Source organism: Diceros bicornis (genome assembly GCF_020826845.1).
Source record: "Diceros bicornis minor isolate mBicDic1 chromosome 13 unlocalized genomic scaffold, mDicBic1.mat.cur SUPER_13_unloc_1, whole genome shotgun sequence".
Taxonomy (NCBI): Eukaryota; Metazoa; Chordata; class Mammalia; order Perissodactyla; family Rhinocerotidae; genus Diceros; species Diceros bicornis.
The window spans coordinates 20,731,571-20,755,485 of record NW_026690866.1 but is presented as its reverse complement, the minus strand read 5'-3'; the positions used below and the strand labels follow the sequence as shown (position 1 = coordinate 20,755,485).

General features: G+C 50.2%; 1 long non-coding RNA gene across 2 annotated transcripts in view; it reads left to right on the top strand.

Moving 5' to 3' along the window:
* LOC131401760 (uncharacterized) overlaps positions 1-22,499 on the top strand; it is a 79,817-nt gene extending 57,318 nt beyond the window's left edge. For both annotated transcript variants that reach the window (XR_009217941.1, XR_009217940.1), the window contains exon 3: positions 22,466-22,499. This is a non-coding gene — a long non-coding RNA (uncharacterized LOC131401760). The remainder of the gene's footprint in view (positions 1-22,465) is intronic.
* Positions 22,500-23,915: the final 1,416 nt, after the last annotated feature.

Below are 23,915 nucleotides of genomic sequence, written 5' to 3'. Positions count from 1 at the left end.
CTGATGACAGACTTGGAGGCTGAGGCCTCAGGCAGAGGGGACTGCTCAGCCACTTATGTGTTGCCTGACTTGGAGGGGCCCGAATCCTCTCTCCCTCCATGGGCAGCATAGGAGGGACAGGCTGAGTCTAGCTCAGATAAAACCTCAAGCAGCTGTGCCGTCAGGCAGCTCTGAGCATACTCAGCCTGGGGAACCGGAATGGGTGTCTCAGGTGGAACCTCTGTTCACTCATCCCTAAGATGTGCCTGATGCCCCAGCTCCCAGAAGCAGCTGTGAGGCTCTCAGGAGAGATGTGCCAAGTGCTGAGACCTCAGAGCTCAGTTCAGGGGCTCCCACATACCAAGGCTCAGGATCCTGGTCCTCAATGTCTGGTCCTCAGGTGCACCCACCTCGAGATTATCACCCATCAGCAGGTACAGCATCAACAGGTGACCAAGGAAAGTGCCAATATAGGGGATGATACTCTGTGACAACAGAGTGTGGGTGAGATGAACATTTGCTCTCAAGTCGGCCCCCTGCTGACCCTCTCCTGAAAAGTCCTCACCCTCAGTCTCCTGGCCCACCCCAGGGTTCCCACTGGGAACAGCCTAGGACCCTTAGCAGCCACCCCTCAATTCCTCCTCCCTTCACACCCCAAGAACACCACACTCCTCCTCCTCACCTCCCAGGGCCGGCTTCTGGCAAATCACAGGGTCTGCGGTCCCTGGTCCTCCCAACAACAACCATCCTGCACCAGATCTCCCAGGCCCTCCTCCTGGTCACTTCTACTGGGGGATTCAGGCACTGTGGCAGCAAGAGGAAGGGCTGTCCTCTCTTGATTTGAGGCCTCCAGCTGGGAGGGCAGAGCCCCTCCCCCACAGGCACACTCACCTGCTGCTGTTGCTGCTTCTCCTGCACTCTCTGAGGGTTGATCTGTGGGGGGGCAAACATGGAGTGCACCTCCAGCCAGGGTCAAAGAGAGTGTCAACGGGCCATACTCCCCTCACCCCATTTCTCTCCAGCTCCACTGGCCTCCGAACCTGGACATCTGACTCGAGTCAACTGGTACCAATGCCACTCCATCCTCCAAGGTGTTGTGATTCTAGAACAAGCCCAGCTCCAACTTTCACTCTGGGTGTGAGCTTAGGCTTTCGGTCTGGCCTCCCCGAGCCTGTTTTCTCATATGGAAGGTGTGAGAACTCCAGCTACGTCACAAGTACTCCTGAAGACTCAATGTCAGATGACTGTCATCATTGTGCTCGCACTCACCCTTCCAGGTGGAGCAGGCAGAAAGCTCCCACAGTCTTCCTCCCTCTTAACTCATCACCACCCTGTGAGGCCTGCACCGCACAATCACCATCCCTCCCTTCCCTGATGAGGAGACAGAGGCCCAAACAGGGGCAGTGAGTTGCTCAGGGGCCCAAAGAGGAGAAGCCGCTTGACACTCCCAGCCAGATGCCCTGTTCCCACATCCTCAACTAGCTCGCAGCCCCACCACTGACAACAGTCTTGTCCTCTGAGCTCTCAAAGCTTGGTCCTGGGCCGAGCAGTGGAGAGGACGGGGTGTCTTGGGAGTCTGGTTGCATGGCTCCTGCCTGCCCCAGTCTCGTGGAGTGTCTGGCCCCCAGGCAGCGCCAGAGGCCATGCCAAAGCCTTCTCCTCCCCAAGGAACCCCTCAGGACATTCCCCTGCCCTGAACTCTTTCTTTATCCACTCAGGAACTGAACCCCCAATGTGCCACCTCTGATGCACAGGGAAGGTGGTGACAGGACGCTTTGCTTCCTCATTTACGTGAAGCTCCAAACGTCCTTTCAGCAGGATCCACTAAGAATCCATGAGTTGCCTAGACGCTTCTCATAAGCCCCTGGGGACATATGTCATTGTCAACCAGGCACTCAGGTGAGACTCTTGTGGTTGACACGAGTGACTACTCTAGCAATCCGAGGGGGGTCCCCAAAAGCACACACATCCGTCTCTGGTCCAGCTGCTCAGGCCCAAGGATGAGCAGCCTGTTTGTCCACCTGGACCATGGGAATCCTCTGCCATGCATGTCCCTGGCACAGGCAGGGGGCCCTCCCCTTGGAGACATGGTGAAGACAGAAGGAGCAGCAGGGGCCTGGCTTCCTGAGGACAGGATTAGGCTGAGGGCTAAACCCACCGCAACAGCCTGGAAGAAGCTACATCCAGCAGGATGGATGTGCACGGAAGCCAGAGACATACTGATGGCACCAGCTCGGCAACTCCTCTTGGAACAGCCCAGCCAATACCACTGTGTCCCATGACCAGGGCCTCCTGCCCAAAAATGGCACCCTGCTGCCCATGAGCTGAACAGATCCCTCTGCTTGTTAACCTAGACAAGATAGACGGGAATGTTTCAGAGAAAGTTCAAGTGAGAAACTATCAAAACCACAGCCTGCCCAGTACCCCTGCCCCTCTCCCCTCTCCTCTCTTTCCAGACCCACAGCCTCCACTCTATCTTGGTCATCAGTTCTCTGCTCAAGGACTCATCTTGGCTATAGAGCTCCTTAAGTTTTTCAGAGCTTTACCCGAGGGGAGGGGAAAGAGGGAAGGATAAATTTAGGGATAATGTGAGGGGTCTGAGTGCAAATCCCTTTTCTTTGACAACCCAAGAGATTCAACCTGCCTGGAGGAGTGTTCTCACTGGGCTCCTCTGAGCGCTAAGGGCTCATGGGACTGGGAGGGGACTCTCCTGTTGGTCACTGGGGTCTCCACTCCCCAGCTCTACAGAGCAGCTCTGTTTTGACCACTATGAGTTTCAGCTGGCCATAGAGTTCTGTTGCTATAAACACATGAAAATCTCCAATGTGGCTCAACTCAGTACCTGACATTTAGGGAAACCGAGTCCTGAAGCAGAACTGGTTCACTAAGGACACCAGGAGACTTAGAGACCAACTACCCACTCCCAGGCCCTGTACCCAGCATTTGCTGCCTTCCAGGAGTTCCCGGCTGACTGAGGCACCAATGAGAGACATACAGGAGATCCCCCATCCATCCTGGTCCTCCTATGGAGAGAGGCCTACCCACAGGGAAACTTCTCCCCTTGTGTTCTTCAGGTGGCTTGTGGAGGTTTTCTGCAGAGCAGAGATGAAAGTGCGGGGTGAGGAGAAGGTCTTCCAGATCTCGCACTCCTGGGTAAGGGAAGAGAATGAGGTGTGAGGTTGGGCACTGGAGCCCCGCTTGCTCTAGCTTCAGTCCCCTTCTATTTAAATCGCCTCTCCTGGATGAGACAGATGCTCAGGGAGCCCCAGAAGGACATTTAGGACCCAGAAAGTAACACTCACAAGGAGAAGGAGTTTAGCTCAACCCAGGGAAGGAGCCAGGTAGGAAGTGAGCATCCTCCTACTGGGACCTGGAGTCAAGGTCAGCGGGGGTCCTGGCAGGAAGGGCCTAGGGACTTGCAGGAGCTTGGATCACACACTTCAATCCTGGGAGCTGATAAAGGTGGAGAGGCAGTTCCCAAGTCTCCAGAGAGGTTCTCTACTGGGCCTCCCACGGCACACCTGGGCCACCTAGACCCAGTGCTCTACCACCCTTGCCCTGTCCTGGGCTGTCATACTCACGTCCCTGAGGCAGGTGGTGATGACGAGGCTGGCCACCCTCCTGAACTGGTCGATGGTGGCCTGGATGGTGGGTGTCTAGTGCTCACTGCCAGGCTTGTTCTTCTTGCGCCAGGTGGATCCCAGGCACTGAGTGGGCACCACCTTCCAGAAGAGCTCCTGGGGAACAGGGGGAGTGTCATCCAGCCCTGCCACAGGCCACCTCTGTGTCCACAGCCACTAAAGTCGCACACAGTTGTCACAGTTTAGAGCTGGAGCTCAGGAAGCTCAGGATGTGGCCTGAGCCTTGTGAGAGTCCCTGCGTTTTCTTCTCTGTCCACCTAGGGTACCCAACACAGGATGACCCAAGACCCAATCCCGGCAGGGAAGGGAGAGGGGCATTTGCACCCAGCCCGTCCTGGCTAACTCCAAGCTCCAGATGGTGGCTCAACTCTGCTCATGCCAAGGGGGCATCTGACACCACCCTGAACTCCGCTCTGGTACCAGTCCCCATTCTGATGCACATTCCCCCATGGCAGCTGCAACCACTGGCCTTGTCTGTCTCCCTTGTACTGAAGCACACATCAGGTGTCAAGTCCTGAGGCTGTTGACCCTCCTGAGGAGACGGCTTGGCCACCGTAGTCCTGTCTGCACACAGTGAGTTCCCCTACACCCCTGATGGGCCAGGCCCTGCCCAGCTTTCCATCTCTTTTACCTCATGGAGCCGGCACAGCCACTCTATGGAGCAGGTACTGTTAGTGTATACCTCTACGGTCTGCAGGTGGACAGCAAACGCTTGGGTGTTCCGGAAGTTGCCCAGCTCATGTGGTTGGGAAGGGGTGGAGCTGGGATTTGGGCCCAGATCATGGGAGTCTGGATCAAGTCTGGGACAACGATGGCATAGGGAAGGCGTGCCCCTCCTCGCGCTGAGAGCCCAGCTGTTCACCACATCCATCACGGTCAACTGCTCCACCACCAGCTTAGGAGAGAAGGCCGTGAGGTTGGGCTTCTTCTCACGCTCCTTAACAGCCACAGGTGGAGATGGACTTCCCACTAGAAATGATGGTGTAGGTGACTTCAGTTCAGCAGCTCTCACTGCTGCTGGAGCAGATGTTGGCCCTTGCTCCAGCTCCAACACGGCTGAAGGAGGGGACGCTGGCCTCAGCACTAGTAGTGGTGATGTGAACGGAGCTGTAGCCAGCTCTCCCTCCACCACTGCCCACTGCTCTGCTCCTTCCACTGGCTGGAGCTCTGCAGCTGGTGCTACAGTGGAACAAAGAGAAAGATTCACCCACATAGCTGACTTTCCATGTGTCCTTCTAAACACAGGAAAGATCCCACTTCCCTTCCAGGAATATCCAGCCTGCAGTCCCAGTTACCCTCTGCCTCTGCCTCAGTGGCCTCCAGAAGCTCACACCGGGCAAGGGTAAGAGGGTCATGGCAGCTCAGCTCCAAAACAGGCAAAGTTACCTGCGTGTACATCCCCGTTAGCTTGAAAAAGGGACAGCCCCAGTCTGGTCATGCCCTAGTTCTGGTCCAACCTGGTCATCTCAAGGTCCTGAGTGTGGAGACCCTCTGCTCCTGCTCTCATCTCAGAGCAGCACTGGATGGTGTTTGTGGCCTCAGGCACCTTCCCCTTTCCTAGTGAGTTGGTGAAATTGAAACCATTGGGCAGCTCCTCAATGACCTACTGACTGGAGTTCTGCAAAGACTGTTCCGGATCTGGGCCAGAAGGAATGAAGGGCTGCCTGCACACTGCCACTGGGGTCATCCCTCAAGAGAAAGTCTGCTCCTCAGTTCAGGCACAGAGGGACATCCCTGCAAAGAACTGTGGTCAGGCAGGAAAAGAGATGAAACCTCTATGGCTCAGTAACATAAGAGTAGAGGAGATCAACTTCTCATGCTGCCAGCCATGACCTGGGCTATGAATATGACAGGCCCACCATGTTTCCGACACCTAACAACCAGCTCCTGCCCAGGAATGGCTTGCCCCTCATACCCTGTCTTCTTCCCTCCACACATACACACACAGACACACACACACACACGATGAGGAACAAGGGGTGTGGGGCTGATCAGGTGGGATCACAGTTGCGTCCTGGCCTGCACTAGCCTTTCCTGGGCTGCCCCGTGTTACCCTTCACTGCCTCCTGCTAGACGCCCAGAGGCCTCGGGGATCAGGGCTGAGCCAACGTCGGCAACTACCAAAAAGTTTCTCTTTCTGGGTTTTTTTTGTGCCTAGATCCTCCAAAAGTTGGGATACAACAACAAAATATTTTTGCCTGTTGACTGTCTCCAGTCATGTGAGCTGGATGGGGGGTTGTGGGTGCCTGGTTACCAGAGTTCTAAGATCTGTTTAGGTCTATGAACAAGGAAGTGAGGTCATTTTTCAAGATTCCTTTACCTGGACCCCTTACCTCAATCAGACTTGTCCAGAGCTGCCTCCTGTGCCCTGGCTGCTAACCCTTCTCCCCCATGTCATCTCTTGAACTATACACAAGGAGCCTACACAGCCCTAGCCACAGCTCCCTAGAAACCCAAGTCGGGTCTTAGCTTTGAGGAGACAGAGATGAACGTAGACCTCTTTTTTCTTACCAGTTCTTCACCCTGAGAAAGTCCCTGTACCTCTCAGGTCCTCCCCTGTCCCTAAACCTGCACCATGGGGATCAGGCTAGAATCTACTTCCTAGGGATGTCACCCGGTGTATATGACATAATATCTATTACCCCTGTGGGCTGATGTCCCATGTACCTAAGGCACAAACTTAGAGATGGAAGAATAACAAGAAGGGGTGACAGGTAGCACAGAACACCACTCAAAACAGGCCTGGGTTCTAGCAATGTGATATTGGAACAGTCGCTTCCAACTTGGCCTCATTTTCATGTCAGCATCATGAGGAGGTTGAAACTAATGGAAATTTAGATACTGTCATCCTGTGGCATAAAACCATTCAATTGTTTCCTGTTTAAGGGAGAATGCCACCCAAGTGCCTCGTCTTGACCTATGAGGTGGGCAATCTCCACAGTGGTACCCAGTAAGCCCCACCCATGTTATAGGCATCCCAGTGGAACCACTAAGTAGTTAGTAACTGGCTTCTTAACATAATAACAGCCAAAGTGATGGGATGTCTTGTCTAAATTTTAACTAAAAAATTCTCTCACATCCTCTTACTCCCTCTTTCATGTTCCATCTCTCTCTCTCTCACTCTGTCGAATCTCTGTAACTGAGGAATCAAATACCAGTGTTTTCGGGCTGCCCAATGTGGACGACTATAAAGGAGAGAATCACGAGATTGCCCAGGCCAACAGACAGAATGAAACTCAGACTCTCAGTCCAAACTGAATCCTGAAAGCTGAAAGTGAACTTGGAGGTCAGTCCTCCCCCAGGTGAGCCTCAGTTGCAGGCCACACAGGGTGATGATGAGGTAAGAGGGAGGAAAGGAATGTGGGAGCTTTCTGCCTGCTCCACCTGGAAGGGTGAGGGTGAGAACAATGTCATGTGACACTGAGTCCTCAGGAGAACCTGTGAGGTAGCTGGAGTTCTCACATATTCCACATGAGGAAACAGGCTCGGGGAGGCCTGACCCAAAGCCCAAGCTCACACCCAGAGTGAGAGTTGGAGCTGGGCTTCTTCTAGAATCACAACATCTTGGAGGATGGAGTGCTATTGGTACCAGTTGCATGGAGTCAGATGTCCAGGGTCAGAGGCCAGTGGTGCTGGAGAGAAATATGGTGAGGGGACTATGGCCTTACTGACACTGTCCTCGACCCTGGCAGGAGGGGCCCTCCACGTTTGCCCCCCCTCAGATCAGCCCCCAGAGAGTGCAAGAGAAGCAGCAGCAGCAGCAGGTGAGTGTTCCTGTGGGGGAGGGGCTCTTCCTTCCCAGATGCAGGCCTCAAATCAAGAGAGGACGGCCCTTCCTCTTGGTGCCACAGTGCCTGAATCCCCCAGTAGAAGTTACCAGGAGGAGGGTCTGGAAGGTCTGGTGCAGGTTGGGTTGTTGTGGGGAGGGCCAGAGACCACATACCCTGTGATTTGCCAGAAGCCGGCCCTGGGAGGTGAGGAGCAGGAATGTGGTGTTCTTGGGGTGTGCAGGGAGGAGGAATTGAGGGGAGGCTGCTAAGGGTCCTAGGCTGCTCCTCGTGGGAACCCTGGTGTAGGCCAGGAGGCTGAGGGTGAGGACTTTTCAGGGAGGGTCTGCAGGGCACCAACTTGAGAGCTAGGGCTCATCCCACCCACACTCTGATGTCACAGAGTGTCATCCCCTATATTGGCACTTTCCTTGGTCACCTGTTGATGCTGCACCTGCTGATGGGTGATAATCTCAAGGTGGGTGAACCTGAGAACCAGGCAGGGAGGAACAGGATCCTGAGCCTTGGGCTGCGGGAGCCCCTGAACTGAGCTCTGAACTCTCAGCACTTGGCACATGTCTCATGAGAGCCTTGCAGCCGCCCCTCGGAGTTGGGACATCAGGCACATCTTATGGATGAGTGAACAGAGGTTCCACCTGAGACACCCATTCCGGTTCCCCAGGCTGGGGAAGCTCAGAGCTGCCTGACGGCACAGCTGCGTGAGGTTTTATCTGAGCTGGACTCAGCCTATCCCTCCCATGCTGCCCGTAGAGGGAGAGAGGATTCGGGCCCCTCCAAGTCAGGCAACACATAAGTGGCTGAGCAGTCCCCTCTGCCTGAGGCCTCAGCCTCCAAGTCTGTCATCAGAGAGGGTTGTGCTGCCAGGTACCTTAGGCTCTCCCCCATGGCCTCTTTCTCTGGAACCCAGAGCCAGGCCTAGGTCCAAGTCCTGTTTTCTCTGCATGCCCGGTCCCCTCTGGGGACCTGACAGTAGTGCAACTTGAGAAGGGGTGGGCATAGGGGTCTAGTCAGGCTAGGGGGCTCTGTCTGATTGACTCTTGCTGTCTGCCTTCCAGGGGAATGAGATCAACCTGAGAAGAGGACTGAAGTGAACAGCTGCCACACCCCCTGCAGGAAGGGGAAGAAGGAGCAAATCAGAGACCCTCTGGGCAGAACAGTCCCTGGCTCCGCCCACTGTATCTTACATTGAGTGGAAGAGTTTGATAACAGAGAAGTGGGAGACCCATCCAGTTGGCAGGTGGGTTGAGGGGAGGATGGCATCAAGGAGAAAATCCTGGAGGAGGCGCTGCTTATTCCCATTATGCGAACAGGTAGAGCCTGGATGGAACTGAAGGGAAGGACAGTTTAAAGGACTGTTCCCCTGCCCCACTCCTCACCACCCACAAGGTCCATGCAGCATCCCCCACTCAGGCCCTATCTGCAGCCTCTCTTTCCCTCTAGTCCCAAGAATACCCAGTCATGAGGGAGCTCCTGCTGCTCCAGGTGGCCACAAAAAATTACAACCTAGAGCCCGAGGAGTGATTTGGGGCCTGGTTCCAGGACATGGAACTGCTCAACGAGAATGATAAGTGAGGCCGGGCAGGAGTTGGGTGAGGGCAGGGATGGACGCTCCCTGTTGGCCAGTCCACAGAGCCTGTCTCCGTGGCCCCCCACTCAGCCCCAAGTCTTATTGCATGGCAACTTCTGGGACACCCAGACTCCAGCTGCTGGGCAGGCAGTGGAGGGACACCTGAAGTGTGGATCCTGTTAGGCTCACAGGTGCCTCTCTGTCCTGGAGCTACAGCCTGTCCTGCCAGCTGGATTCCCAGACCTAGTTGGCCAGCAGAATACTCAAGGATAAGAAGAACCCGCCATCATCAAAGTCAGTGGTGAGTGAGTGTCTGGGCTGTGGTGACTGACTCCTATTGGTTCAGTAAAACTTCGGGCTAAAAGTGCCCTTGGGGAGTCAGACAACTGGCACTGGGATCCCAGCTCCACAACTGAGCAGTCCTGTGACTGGGGTGACTCTCTTCAGCTTCCTGAGACTCCGTTTCCTCCTCTGTGAAATAGGTGATACTAAATGATCTCTTGCGTGGCAGGGATAAATGGGGTACTGGTGGATGACAGCACTGAGCACAGAGCCTGCAGCACTCAGTGCAGTGGGGACAGTGTGGGGGGCCATGATTCTGAGGGAGGCCCCCCAGTATAACCCGACTCTTCTACTCAGTCCCCAAGCCCAAACACTGAGCCCCATACCAGTGGCCTATCACAGCCCCATCCTCAGCAGTGGGGACACAGCTGGGATGCTTGGGATGCACTGGGCCACCTCCTCCCTTCTGACGGGAAGGGGAACATTGTAAGCTGATCTCTGAGGTCCCCTTAAACCCAAGAGAGAGGGGAAGACTTCAGCCCAGCTCCCTGATGTCTCTACCCCAGCACCTATTCACACATTGTGGAGGGACAGTAGTTATTTGTTGTAAACAATAAATGCCATATTTGAATATTATATTAAAGTCCTGTTCTCTTTACAGTCTGGGAGCTGTGGTGTGGTTCTCTCGCTTTCTGTAGGCATGTAAGTGAGACACTGAATCTCACAGTTCTCCTTGAATCACGAACTCTTCTGGGTCATCAGCTTATTGAATGTGGGTGAAGGGAGAAGGTCCACCCCTTCGCTGGCTAGTGGGAACACATCCAAGTCCCCCTAATTCCGAAGACCAGTTCATTTCAGTATCATTCAGCTCCTCCAGGAGCAGACATGGCCCCCCGCCTGTTCTCTTGGGATTTTAAGGTTGAAGGTACTTTCACAGGCAGAGCAACAACCACTGAAATGTGGGTGTCTTTAAAACAGCACTACCTAGGACCATGTCGTGCCACAGGCAGGGGCTGCCTTTCTACATTCTTGAGGAACAGGGAACGTTTTCTGCTTCTCTAGTTGAGATTTCTTTTGAAGAAATTTTAGGAACTTGTAGTTTTCTAGCTCAATCTCTGGAATAACATCAGCTCTAAGTGGGGAAAACAATGTAAAAAGATCAAAACTTGCACGTGGAGAGGACAAGGCCCAAGGAAGCTCATTAACAAATGGACTAAAGGCAGGCAGGACCTAGCTCCTGAGGCGACTTCAAAAACAGATCAACCAATTGCAAAAGAAGGGTTTCATTAAGATCCTGACTCAAATAAAATGTCAAACCAGGAAATAACCTTGACAAAACTTGGAGACTTTGGATACTGACTAGATAGTTGATTATACGAATGATATTTTTATTTTGTGTGTGATAACGTTATTGTGTTTGTGTTCCAAAAATCCCTCATCTGTAAGAGAAACTCAAATATTTACAGCTGAAATGATGTGCTCTCAGCCATGTCCTCTGGTTAATTCTTGGGGTCTTGGTGTGAGGATAAACAAAGTCAGATGGTATACGAGTTGACAATGTTTGAAGCAAGTAACAGGGTCACAGAGATTTATTTTTCTGTACTCTGAGTTTTAGAGATTTTTGAAAACCTTCAGAACACAAGTTTGATAAAAACATTATACTTGGTGTCCACATTATAATGTTACAAATTAAAATATCACAAATATAAAGGAATGGTTCTCCTTCTGACCTAAGGAAGCTCTCTCTCAGTCTGGCTTCTGTGAATGACCTGATGATGCCACCAATTATTCACTTATCACATGTTTGTTGAGTAATTCCTATGTGCTCTGTGCTGTGTGCAAGGAAAACACATTTCCACGACTCTGGATCTAGTGTGGGAAGGAAGGCAATGAGCCTGTTGCCAAGGTTCTCTAAGTGGAAAATAATGTCCACAGGGGGTATGCTCATTCTTGAGATTCCAAAATCAAAGCTACACAAGTTTGCCAGGTAACAGATAAGAGATACTTAATTCATGATATAGAAATCACATATGTCTGAATTACCATGTGACAATGAAGGGAAAGACTGATGGATTTTAAGTTATAATTAGATGCAAAATCATCGTACTGGCCCCTGGCCAAGTGGTTAAGTTTGGCATGTTCTGCTTTGGTGGCCCAGCTTCAGTTACTAGGCACGGACCTACAATATTCATTAGCAGCCATGCCGTGATGGTGACCCACACAAAAAGTAGAGGAATATTGGCAACAAATGTTAGCTCAGGGTAAATCTTTCTCAGCGAAAAAAAAAAATTAGATGCAAAATCATAATAAAAATTTATGGAATCGGCTTTAATATACATTCAAAGACAAATCTCATTCTAGTAGGTATCATCACTTCATTGAGTGTAAGGTCTAGAAAAAACAAATGTAAGTTCAAAACACTAATTCCTCAGCTTCAATTATCCTATCAATTTTAATATAAAAAGGAGAAAACTCATCGTAAAGTAAAATTGAGGTTTACCATGAAAGGTCAAGATCATGATGGACGTTACAAAGAGATGCTGTGAGAGTCAAGCCTGTCTCATGGGGAAATTCTCAACGGCGCCACTCAGCTTTTCTTCAGCACCGATGTTGCTTTCCTCACTGTTTTCAGGATGCCCTTCTTGGCTCCTTGCTCTCTCTGCCTCCCCAGCAATCTCGTCTGTCCTCGAGACCACAGTCATTCTCTCCCATGCTTTTCTTCACTTTCTGTGTCTGTCTCCTGATATCTCTAGAAGATACCTGTTGCCTGCAGAGGGTCTGTGAGCGACTCAGACCCATTCCTGGACTCATCTCTGCCCAATATGGACAGCGAGCCAGGGTGGGCTCAGAGCTGGTGTGCAGATCCATCAGCCCCTGCATGGTCCAGGGATTCACATGGACCAGGCTGTGTGACTGTTTCGAAGGTATTTGCGACTCCAAAGAACTTAAGAGTTCTCCTTTACTGCTGCAGGCCTGGAGTCCCTGCAGTCTACTGTATCCACAGCCTTGCTGCGGCTTCTCCAGGGTCTCCTCCCACTGACTGCACCTGACCTCACCACCAGGATGGGAAGTTATTCCAGTAACTGGCCTCTGGAATATGCAGCTGCTTAGGCTTCAGGGTGCATAGATATTTAGTTTTCTGAATGGTTTTAGTTTCATGATCTTACTGTTTCCACTATGAAGTCGGGGAATATTTTTGGAGCTTTCTCTTTCAAAACAAAATAAAATGTGAAATTTGAACAAAATGGAGGATGAAGACTACCATCCATGGAGAACGTTCTCTGCTCACGTGGATATTCCGCCCTCCTTCTCTCCCTGGAGACATGTGTCTCAAATCACACTGTGCATCACTATCATTGGAGGGTTTTTAAAACTCAGATTGCTGGAACTCAACCCAAGTAGGTCTGGGGAAGGAATAGAGAATTTTCAATTCTAAGAGGTGATGTTGATCTGCTGGTACAGGGACCACACGGAGAACAGGATTCAGTGACATCATCAAGCTGAAGTGAGACAAGGACAGAAAGCTCAAGGTCATTATCCAGTGTCAAATCCAGGCCAACTTCCCTCCGCCATCTTGCTTCAGGACGTTCCTCTCTTCCGCTCTCTGTCATGGTCAAATACACACATGCTGGTGCCCCACAGCCCACTGTTATTGGGACACAGAGTTCCAAGTACTCCAGAGCTCCTTTCACTGCCTCATCTCTAATGAAATTATTCACTACTCTATCCTTAGTCATTCACTTCCACACCCCGATCCTATCTTCACCCAAAATTCTCCTGCTCCCCAGTCAGTAATTCACAAACACCATATTCCCACCACAAATTTCCACATTTCCAGTTTGTACACAAAGAAATCCACTCTAAATAACCATTCTTCAATAAACTAGATTACTCCAGTAGGAATATCTTCACAAACCTTTCTTTTCTTCTCCTAATCCTTTCTAGTAATCTCAGATTCACAGCCCATCATTTCAATCATTCACTGACCATACTCCCAGATATTTTATTGCCACCATATCCACCCTGCACACTTCAGATGATTTCAAATACCTGCCATGCCATGTTGACACTTGCACTGAACAGAGAATGCGCCAGGAGCCTGTGGATCCCAACAGAGAATCACAGCAACCAATGGACCTATATGCATTTCTCTAATGCTTCCTGAATGCTCTGCTCATTTTTTCCATTTCTTGAGTTCCATAAATCTCTATATTCCGACCTCCTCCATATTTCACAGATAAATTGTTAACCACCAGACAGGAACTATTTCACTCTCTAGTCATCAGATCTACATATATTCCTCATAAGGAATTCATTTATCACAACTTTTCTGTTGTTATATCCAAAGAAATTGATTTTTTGGCTGAAACCACTCTGATTTTTATCTTATACTTCCATTTTAATGACATTATGCCCTCACTATTTGTTGTGCTTTCCATAACTTCCCTACTGGAATCATCCCTCAAGTTTCAAATACGCACAAATCTCTACCATCTACAAACTAATCTCTCAGCCAGCGTTCCTAAGAGTCCTCACCCTCCACGCCCCTCCTCTCCTCCTCTTGCCAGGGATCCATTGTGAAAAGTTCACATATATCCCAATGCCTCTGTTTCCAGGGTGCCCACCCAATCCCATCCCCATTCTGTGGATGCTTCTCTTGCTAACCTCACAAGCCATGTCTCTTACTAATCCACTGGGGAATTTTCATGATTTTTCTGACATGCTCTGCAGTAGCACGTGACATTGCGGACTCCAATGTCATTTTAAGAGACCATTTGTCCTTGGGATCCACCACCCTACACTGTCCTGCTCTTGCCTGTCTAAACTTCCTGAGCAAGTTCCAGGCTTCTCTTTATGACCACCCCACAATGACTGATGCTTCCCAGAAGTCAGCCATGCTCTGACACCTGTTCCCCATCTGGCACATCATTCTATGTGTCTGTGTAAAGGTGGGGAAAGGAATGAAGAAAAGCTGTTCAACATCCAGCTACCTGTACAGTCTAGGGGTCCAGGGAAAGCTGCGCCTCCAGTCCTGCCCCTGGAGCTCATTTCCTCCCCCTGTCAAGTCCACCTGACTTATTCCAGCCCCACCTCTGCCTCTTCACGTCCCTGGAACTCGTCTCGGCCCACAACATTCGGGCCTGGCTCCACCCACAGCGTGGTCCCCGCCCACACCCTTGTCCCCCCCCACAGCCCTGCCCCTAGACCTGGTCCTGTCACTGTTGCTGACCCAGCCCGCTGCCCGCCCTAGCACTCACTCTAGAAACTAGACACCTCCCTCAAGGCTGGGGTGCATGGCCCCGCACCGACCTGCACGCCGCCTCGACCCGGAGCCCCCAAACGTCCGTCCTCCCTGAACTTCCGTCCTCCCCGAACGCCCGCCCAAGACAGGAAGTGGAAGCACGGGCGGCAGCCATGGATGGAGCCGGGGGCTTCGCGGTGTGTTCCATCTTCTTGGTGCAGATCGGAATCTCCTGGACGTTTGCTCTCAGGGGTGGGGCTTGGTGAGCAGCGGGCGGTCCCGGCTCGGGTAGGGGTCCAGGGATGCGCCTGGGCCGCGGGCAGCCCCGTCAGTGCCCGACGTCTCTCCGTCCCTCCGCAGCTCCATTTCCCCCAGGCTGTTGGCTCAGGGCCCCCAAGGCTGCTGTTCCTCCAGGCTCTGGGCGCCGCCGTCCCCTCCTCAGAGTCCCCAACACCGTCCTCCGTGTGATTTTGTCCCCAGGGGGCTTATCCACATCTGCAGGCGGTGTTTGGTTGTTACAAATGGGGACGCTCCTGGCATCTAGAGGGGGAGGCAGGAATGCTTCTCAGCATCCTCCAGGGCCCAGGACAGCCCGACACAGAATTGCCAGGCCCCAGATGTCAGTGGTGCGGAGGTTGGGAAACCTGCTTCAGGGCCTGAAAATCCCCCGAGCCCTGAATGAAGTGTGGAAATTGTTGACAAGTCAGCGAGTCACTTACAGGGTCCCTAAATGACAAGCTTGTTTAAAGAGTCCAGAGTCACCAAAACGTCTCTGTCCAGCCGAGTTGAGTGACTCAAGTGTACACAGCACGAAGCTGCTTTCTCCCATCTCGGGGAGCAGGTGGCTGGATAGGAATTGGGAAAATCCTGTCACAACCAACAGTTACAGTTAAATCAGTAAATACAAAAAAAGAAGAGTGAATGGTGTGGCCTTTCCATCCAACACCCTATAAAAGGCCTCAAAAGCTTGTTTGCGCTTTTTTTTTCTCCCCTCAGACACGAAAAGCATCTGTGGAGCTCAACTTTGAGGTGAAACCGGGCTCAGGGTCCACCTGTCCTCACTGATCCATGGATTTCTGTGTGACCAGGTGAGTACCCTGTGGACCTGGTACCAACAGGTTCCGGCAGCCTCTGCTGTGCAGAAGACCTGCCAGTGGGGTTTCTTGGGCTCGGGTTGTCACCACATGGACTCACTGAGAGTGAGGGTATCTTGAGAAAAATTATTGATGTTTGATGAATTATATTCAAGGGAAAGATGGTAAACTGTGTGTGGTTCTGGGTGGTAAATATTTCAGTAAGTACAGTTATATGCAAATAAGAACATATGAAAGAAACGTAAAGAACTGCAAATGTGGATTATAGTAGAAAATATAGATTTACTTGCATTGCATAATACTCAAAAGTCAGGATTTATATATAATAAATACAAAAATGTTTTGCGTGTGTATGTAGTATTAGAAGACATCCCATGAAATATTAGCAGGGATACTCAGCAACATTTCTTAGAACCATTCAATTTGACTTCTAAAGTCCTATCAATCCTCCACAAAAATTTGAAATAGAGGAGCATTCAGGAAAAAAGATGATTGGAACTTCCTTGTATTAATAACAAATTTAAAATTGAATTTGCCAGTAGCCAGATTCATTTAGAGCATTTTTTTCTTTATGACATTTCAAATCATTTGGAGGAATACTAAGCAACACTGTAGATTGAAGGGAAGGGCAATAGTCTCCAAAAAGACTGTCCACACCACCTTTCCTTCTAAAGGGAATTAACTTTGTTTCTTGAAACTTTTCTGAAATAACGGTCTAGTGATTCACGTTGCAGAGTATCTTGTTAAGTAATTTTGTATTTAGTTGTTGGCTTCTACTAATTTTGTGTGTGTGTGCCTTTTTCATTCTAGCTTTCCTGTGATGTTCTTGAGGGGAATGTGTGCTTGTCATGCAATAGATAGTCTCTGAGTGTATAATTTATGGTGACCAAACATCCTCATTTATTCGGGACAGAGGGTTTTTCCAGGACACAGGATGTTTAGTGTTCAAACCAGGGCAGTCCTAGACAAACCGGGATGGTTCCTGATCTCATGAGCCAGGCCCTGGGCCACATGCATGGGGACCTGGAGAACCAGAGAGACCTTGTCCCACATCCATGGAATTTATATTGTATTTGGTTATTTGGATTTTAGACAGTTAATGATGGGAGTGATGTGGGAGTTTGGGACAAGGGGACTCAACCTAAGGGGGTAAGGAAGCCCTCTTGAGAAGGACTGATATTTAGCTTGAGAGCTAGAGTTGGAACTGGATTTAGCTAGTTGGAGGGTTAGACTGGAGTGAGGGTGTGGGAGTTTGTTCAAGAAAGTGTTTCAGGCAGAGGGATCCGCATGAGGACACCCCTGAAGCAGAGAGCCCGGTGTGTCCATGAACTGAGAAGAGGGATGGCTGAGCCGAATCAACACAGGGGGAGAGGTGTGAGCCAGACCAGTGTGGGGGACAGGCTGGACAAGGTCAGGAGTGACTTGGGACTCTGTTCTAAGACCAGTGGGAAGACTCTGGAGAAATGCGAGTAGAAGGATGATGCAATCAGTGTTTGGTATAAGCACGGGGGTTAAAATGGACTTCATGGTTAAGAATGAAGACTTAAGAGGCAAGATGGGAGGAGCTGGGAATAAAATTAGGAATAAGATGATTGTTCCCTACGCCTGGCTGATGGCTGTGGAGCAAGAACTAAGTAGAAAGAAAAGACCGTGGAGTGTAGAACCGAGAGAATGTAACGGTACTTTCTTGCCTGCATGTGTCAGATGGCACAGGGCACTGACTGTGCTCCTCGCTGCTGTCCGTGCAGACTTGCAGGTGCCCCCTCGCACAGGTCTGTGTGTTCACCCCTCTTTGCCACTCACATGCCCCCCTCCACATCCTAAAGGATGTCAGGCATTACTTGTGAGGGGGTTGTCTCACATGGGTGACACCTAGGAGAGCCCCTGCAGGCATCAGAGCAGCCCCTTCAGCATCTCCCTCAGCCTCCTCCTTTCCCCTCTCTCGCCTTCCACACCCACAAGGATCCCTGCTCAGTATTCCACATCCCCATGTTCTTACTCCCCCAGGCTTGAGAAGGGTAGGGCAGCCACTGGGGTGGACATCATCTGCACCTTCCACTCTGACCCGTGCACGTGCAGGGCTGGACAGAGAGTGACTCTACTGGGAGTTGAGCCATGAGACCCAGGGCTTCTCCCACCTGGGCTCCTTCACCCTGGAGAGGGACAGCCTCTATGTCAGTGGTGAGGGCCTGTGCTACAGCCACGCTGTCTCTCCTAGTCGGAGTTCTGTTTTGCCTCCTTTGCTCTAAAGTGAGCTATGATCCATCTCTCTATCCACCCGGTCTGGGTTCAGACTTCTCATCACTGTGTGATCACTGGGTCCAGCCACCTTCCATCTCGTTGCCTCCCCCCTCAACACCCCTCCCCTCTTCCCCTCTGCTTTCCCATCTGCTTTTCCCACAAAGGTCCCTGCATCCTCCCTCTCCTTAATCCTTTATGTTCACCCCAACTCTTGCTCAGTTCCTCTTGCCTTCTCTCCACAGGTTACACCTATGGAGCCGTGGCCCTGACTACCAACAGTGAGTATTCCTGGACCTGATCTCCTGGGTCCCGTCCGCATTTGGAGATGGGGAGCACATGTTCTCCTACACCTGCTGTCCTTGGTGAGGGAAGGACCTGGAAGGGCCCTAATTCATCCCTTCTCTCCCTCCCGGGTTCTGGTGGAGAGTCCCAACCCAGTGTGAGAAAGCCTTTGACAGAGACATGTTCTCCACACACTCAGACCCCACGTGATTTTCACTTTAATTCTGCTAAAGCGCCGCCCTTTGTCCTCCTTTTCCAGGTATCCCATCCGTCTGTCCAGTTTTCTGCCCATCCATCTGTCTCTCCTCCGAGTTCAGTCTCTCTTGTTCACCTATCTCTCTCTCTTGGGCTCCTCTCATCCACAGGCTTGCTCATCCCTCTACTCACACAGTCACCCATCCCCTCACTCTCATTTATGCTTCATCTGTGAATGGTGGTCCTGGGACAGCCACTGCTGGAGCCCTGGTGAGCTTGGGGTCTCCTCCCACTCTATCCCTCCCTGAAGACAGCCCTCGCCACAACTCCCGAGCCAGCCACCACGTCCCTGCATACTTGATCAACACCTGTGCTACCAGAAGCCACCACAGGTATCGGGGGCCCCTTGTCCTTCCCAGGAGAAGTTCTCCGGCCCCAATCCTCCACCAGCCAGTTGTGATCCAGGAGCTGGGAAGCCAGGGTGTGACATTCTGGTTTTAGGGCAATCATGCTGATCACAAAGATTATATCAACGATTCAGTCTAAGGCCAGACCTCAGAGAGCCCCTAGTCTTGTGAAATTAACACACCATTATAATACAATGTGGGATGTTTCAGCGAGAGGTACCTGGCATAATTTGGAGGGGAAGAGCTTGCTAGAGAAAGTTTCACCAGAATGGAGTCTTTAAGAATGAATAGGGGGGATCCTGGCAAATAGAGGATGAAGGGTTTTCCTGGCAGAGTGGATTTCATGAGCAAAGGCTCCAGCCAGAATCAACATGCTGTAAGGGGAGAATTGAAACGAATTTGGTTTGCGCAAAGCATGAAGTTTAAAGTGCAGTAGATGGATAAAATGATACTGAAAGGTCAGCAGGAGCCAGATTGAGTAGAGTCTTGAGTGCCAGGTCAAGAAGGTTGAACTAATCACTGAAGGCCATAGGGAGCCATGGGTGGTACTAGAGCAGTGGTGGCTCTAGTGAGGTATTCATTTCAGAAAGATTCTTCTTGTAGTCCATGTAGAACATCCTTTAGACAGAGCATCCAGTGAGCCTGCTGGGGTGTTTGTCTGGGTGAAGGAAGTTAAGACCTGAGCTGGGAGAGGGATGGAGTGTATGTGAGGACCAGTGTGCAAGGTGAATGGGTGTTACTGGGAGGGAAGAGGAGCTGAGCAGATATGCTGGTTCTGAATTGGGTGACCACACGGGTGGGTGGTGGTGCCACTGTGAGAGAAGACGACAGATGATAATTAGTGCAGGACTCTGCTCTGGTCTCAGGCCAGCACTCAGTGATGGCCATCGCACTCCCTCTCGTCTTGCAGCTTTGGGGCACAACCTGAAGACCCTCACAGTCACCTTCCCCATCTCCACTCTCTGGTATTCATCAGACAGGAGCAATGGCTCAGCCTCATTCAACTCCACTGTGAGGGTCCTGCAGAGCCTGGTGAGACCCTGGTCTCAGCAGCTCCTGGTGGGTTAAATCCCACCGAGCCCCTCCCCTAACTCTTGTCCCTCCTGCTCATCCTCCTCCTCCTTCCTCCCCCGCTGGCTCCTAGTTCAAGAGGAGCAGCCTGGGTCCCTTCTACTCGAGTTGCAGACTGGTCTCCCTCAGGTGAGACCCTCCCCTGAGCATCTGCCCTTAATGACCACTTTTGTGACCACCCGTCTTTGTCTCCCCACTGTCCTCCCATTTCCTCCTTCCAGTTCTGGCCCCCACCCCCAGAGGTTTCAGGACCTCTCACTAGAGTCCCCACATCCCTCTCTCCCCAGGCCTGAGAAGGATGGGGCAGCCACCAGGGTGACACCGTCTGCACCAGCACCCTGATCCCGTGGGCCACCATGCCTCTGTGCTGGGAATGGAAAGTCTCCACCTGTCTGCTCTTCCTCTCAGTGGCTCCATGCTCTGCAGCCCAGAGTTTATCCATCCACAGAGAGCACCTACTACACTTCCGCATCATCGTTGGGAACCTCAGCAACCTGGAGCCCACATCCTCGGAGTACACCGCCCTGCCGAGAGACACCCCGGAACATGTGGGGGTCTCCCCTCTCCCGTCCTCCTTGCCCTGAGGGCAGCGTCATTCCTCTGCCTGACTTACATCTGTTACGTGATTGTTTCAAACCTTCATTTTCCCTGCATGTCTGGGTTCTCTCAGTGTCCAGAGGTGATGTCCTAGCTGTCTTGCCCATTTCTCACTTGGGTAAACTGAAGCTCAGATAGGGGAGTATTGTGCCTAGGGTGACACAGTGAGTTAGGGGCAGAGCCAGGATTTGAAGTCAGGTCTCCCTTGCCCCAAAGTCTGTGATCTTTCACTGACTCCAGTGGCCCCCTGCATCCCCAGGAGACCTCCATCTCACCCACTCTCCCTCGCGTTTGTTCTAGGTCACCAAGCTCTACAAGGGCAGCCAGATGTGAGATATATTCCACTCCTGCCTGGTCACCGACTTGATGTATGTTGAGGAGATTGGAAGCATTGGCTGAGCTGGTGGCTGATGACTCTGAGCTCAAGTGACACATCCTTGATCTGAATGTCACTGACATGGTGCCCATTCTGCCCCACATCCCTGTCAGCTAATCCTACCATCTCCTTCCTTAGGTTTTCAGAAGATGAGAAAAGCATTAACATTTGGGGCCACCAACCTCCAGCATCCTCCTCCTCTTCCTCTTCTGGAAACTTTCAACAAATATCAGCAGTCTAACTGTGTTGTCCAGTAGTGGAGCCACTAAGCACATGGGGCAATTTAAATTTTTTATACATCTATTGCTATACGGTTCACATATTGTGTGTTGGGAGGAGTGTATTTTTTAGGTTTTTCTATATACAATATCTTCTCCTCTGCAAAACAAATAGTTTTACCTCTTCCCTTCCAATCTGAGTTTCTTTTATTCCTTTTTCTTGCCTAATTGCCCTCATTAGAACCTCTAGTACCTGTGATTAACATACGAGATAAGGGAAGAAATCATTTTCTTGTCCCTGGTCTTAGGGGGAAATTTTCAGTCTTTCACAATTGAAAATGGTGTTAGACGTGGGTTTTTCATTGATGCTGTTTATATGTTGATAAAGTTTTCTTCTATTCCTAATTTGTTGAGTGTTTACTTTTTTAGACATGAAGGGCATTGTATTTTGTCAAATTCTTTTCTGTATATGTGGTTGAGATTACGTGGTATTGGCCCTTATTCTATTAATATGATGTATTACATAATCAAGTTTTCAGATATTAAGCCAACCCTTCAAATAGCGGTGAGAGATTAAGATGTTCTCAAGTCTTTCCCGGGCGTGCCACAGCCCTGGGCCCTTGTGTCCTTCTAGATGCCCACAAATACACTGGAGCTTTTCAAAGGCCCCTGTGGACATCTCATTCTCCCAATTTTTCTTCTAAGATTTGGCTCACCTCTTGCCTGCCTCAGCTGGTATCACTCCCTCAGGCAACTACAATAGAAAACAATTAGCCCTGATTGTTTTTAGCAAGTGCCCTGGGGACGGACTTTCCTCCCTGGGCAAGCTCTGAGTCAAGTAACTACAAGCCCTGAACATGGGGCTTTTTCGGGGAGCTGCCAGGCAGGTCAGCTAGTGAGAGTTCGGTGGGGATGGGTCTTTTGAGAGCTCCAAACCCATTATGGCTGCTGGGCTTCTGGATGTCTCAGCCACTATAGTTCTGAGAATGACAGTTTTCAAAGTTATGGAGGATATTGTAAGAGCAGGATGGGAAAGTGCAAGTTATAGTGCCACAAACTTGGCTCCCTTTATCAAGATTCCACCATGTTTCTTCACTAAACCATCCTCAGATTCTTACATGCCGTTGATTAATTTCTAGACTTCTGAAAATTTGATTTTGACCATTTTTACCAGTGTTCTCATTGTTTTTATGCATTTGCAGAAGTCCTTACTCCAAAGTTTCAAAAATGTTCTCCCTGTGGTTATTTATTTATAAATTAATTACTTTAAATGAAATTATGTGAGAAATTCAGTTCCTCACTCACACACACTAGCCACATTTTAAGTGCTTGATAACAACATGGGGCTAATAATGTGTGTATATGGTATTGCAGACAAATGTTTACATTATTGCAGAAACTTATCTTCTACAGGACCCTGAAGCAGGGAATCTAAAATCAGGGTAGAATTCCAGACACACTTTTTCATCCCTTGTGCCCTACCAGGTCTGTCCCCCACAGTAACCACACTGGAGCAGACTCCCTGTGTACCTTGCCAACTTGGCACAGAGACTGCACAGAGATGCCATCTATGAGGAATTCCTGTGGCTGACCCAGAATGGACCCAGCTGCAGAACTTGACCCTGGACAGGAAGAGTATCCTTGGGGATGATACAGCTCCCTGGTAATTGGGAAAGAAAGTGAGGCCTTTCTGGGACTCTGGATTCCTGGGGCTTAGAGAGCATTGAGCTTTCTCAGGCTGGCAGGAGGTGGCATAGTCCCCCAGTCTTTACCCACCATTGAGAGAGAGAAAAGGAAACCAGTGTAATATAGGAGGCCCTCAACCTTTTCCTAGACAGCTCTGTGACTTAAAGATAGTCACCTCCCCTCTCTGGACTTTTGTTTCCTTATCTCTGCACTGACAGCAACTGGGCCAGATGGTCAGTGAGGGCCTCCAGCTGTGTGTGAAGCAGAGTCACAGGTTTGGGGGTGGATGTAGTTTCTGATCCACAGGCTATAGTTTGCCAATTCCCGCTCTAGATGATCACCAATGGGCTAGAACTTTCTGCAGTGATGGAATGTTCTATATCTGTGCTCTCCAGTGCACAGCCACATGTGGCTGTTGAGTACTCGAAAGATGGTATTGTGACTGGTCTTTATTGTTACTGAGGTACTAGAATTTTTATTTTATTTAACTAAAATTAATTTTAATTCAAAAGATACTTGTAGCTGCTCCATATTAGACAGCACACCTCTAAGAGGTTGTCTGGGTAGAGGTACAAGTAGTGGGACATGCACCCCTCCCCCCATGCCCACTGGGTGTTGTGTGTCCTACCCTCCTGGAGTTTATCTTGTAGCTGGGAATAACAAGAATAGAGATTTGAAACTTATCAATTATTTGATGTGAACAAACTCATGCTTGCAGGCGGAAATCAGGGAAGACATCCTGCAGGAAATTACATTGTAGGTTAATCCTAGAAAATGAATATTAAGCAAATAGATGAAGGAGAAGGGGATGATGTGTTTCTAGGCACAGAAGAACACTTTTGAGTTGGATTTTACAAATTTAGAGAGATCCCATAGGCTTGCCAACTGTGATGACCCATTCTGCCCCCGGCTGTCATACGAAAGTCCAGCCCAAATTCAGTCCTCTGTTCCCAGAGGTATGAATTTGGTTTAATTTATTACACTTTTGTTCTGTGATAATGGTCTTGTATTTTGTAGCAAAGTGTGCTCACTTTTTAGAGATGGAAACTAAAATTGGGTGAAACATCATGATGTCTACTTGACTTTAATATTTCATTGAAAACATGGGATGAATCAAGGGTGGCAAGTGTTAATACTTTATACATTGATGCAATATTGTTTTATTTAGATGGAATATACACTGTTAAATCTAGATGATGGATGTTTATGAGACTGTTCCCTTTAATTTTCTGTGTCTAAAAAGTTTTAT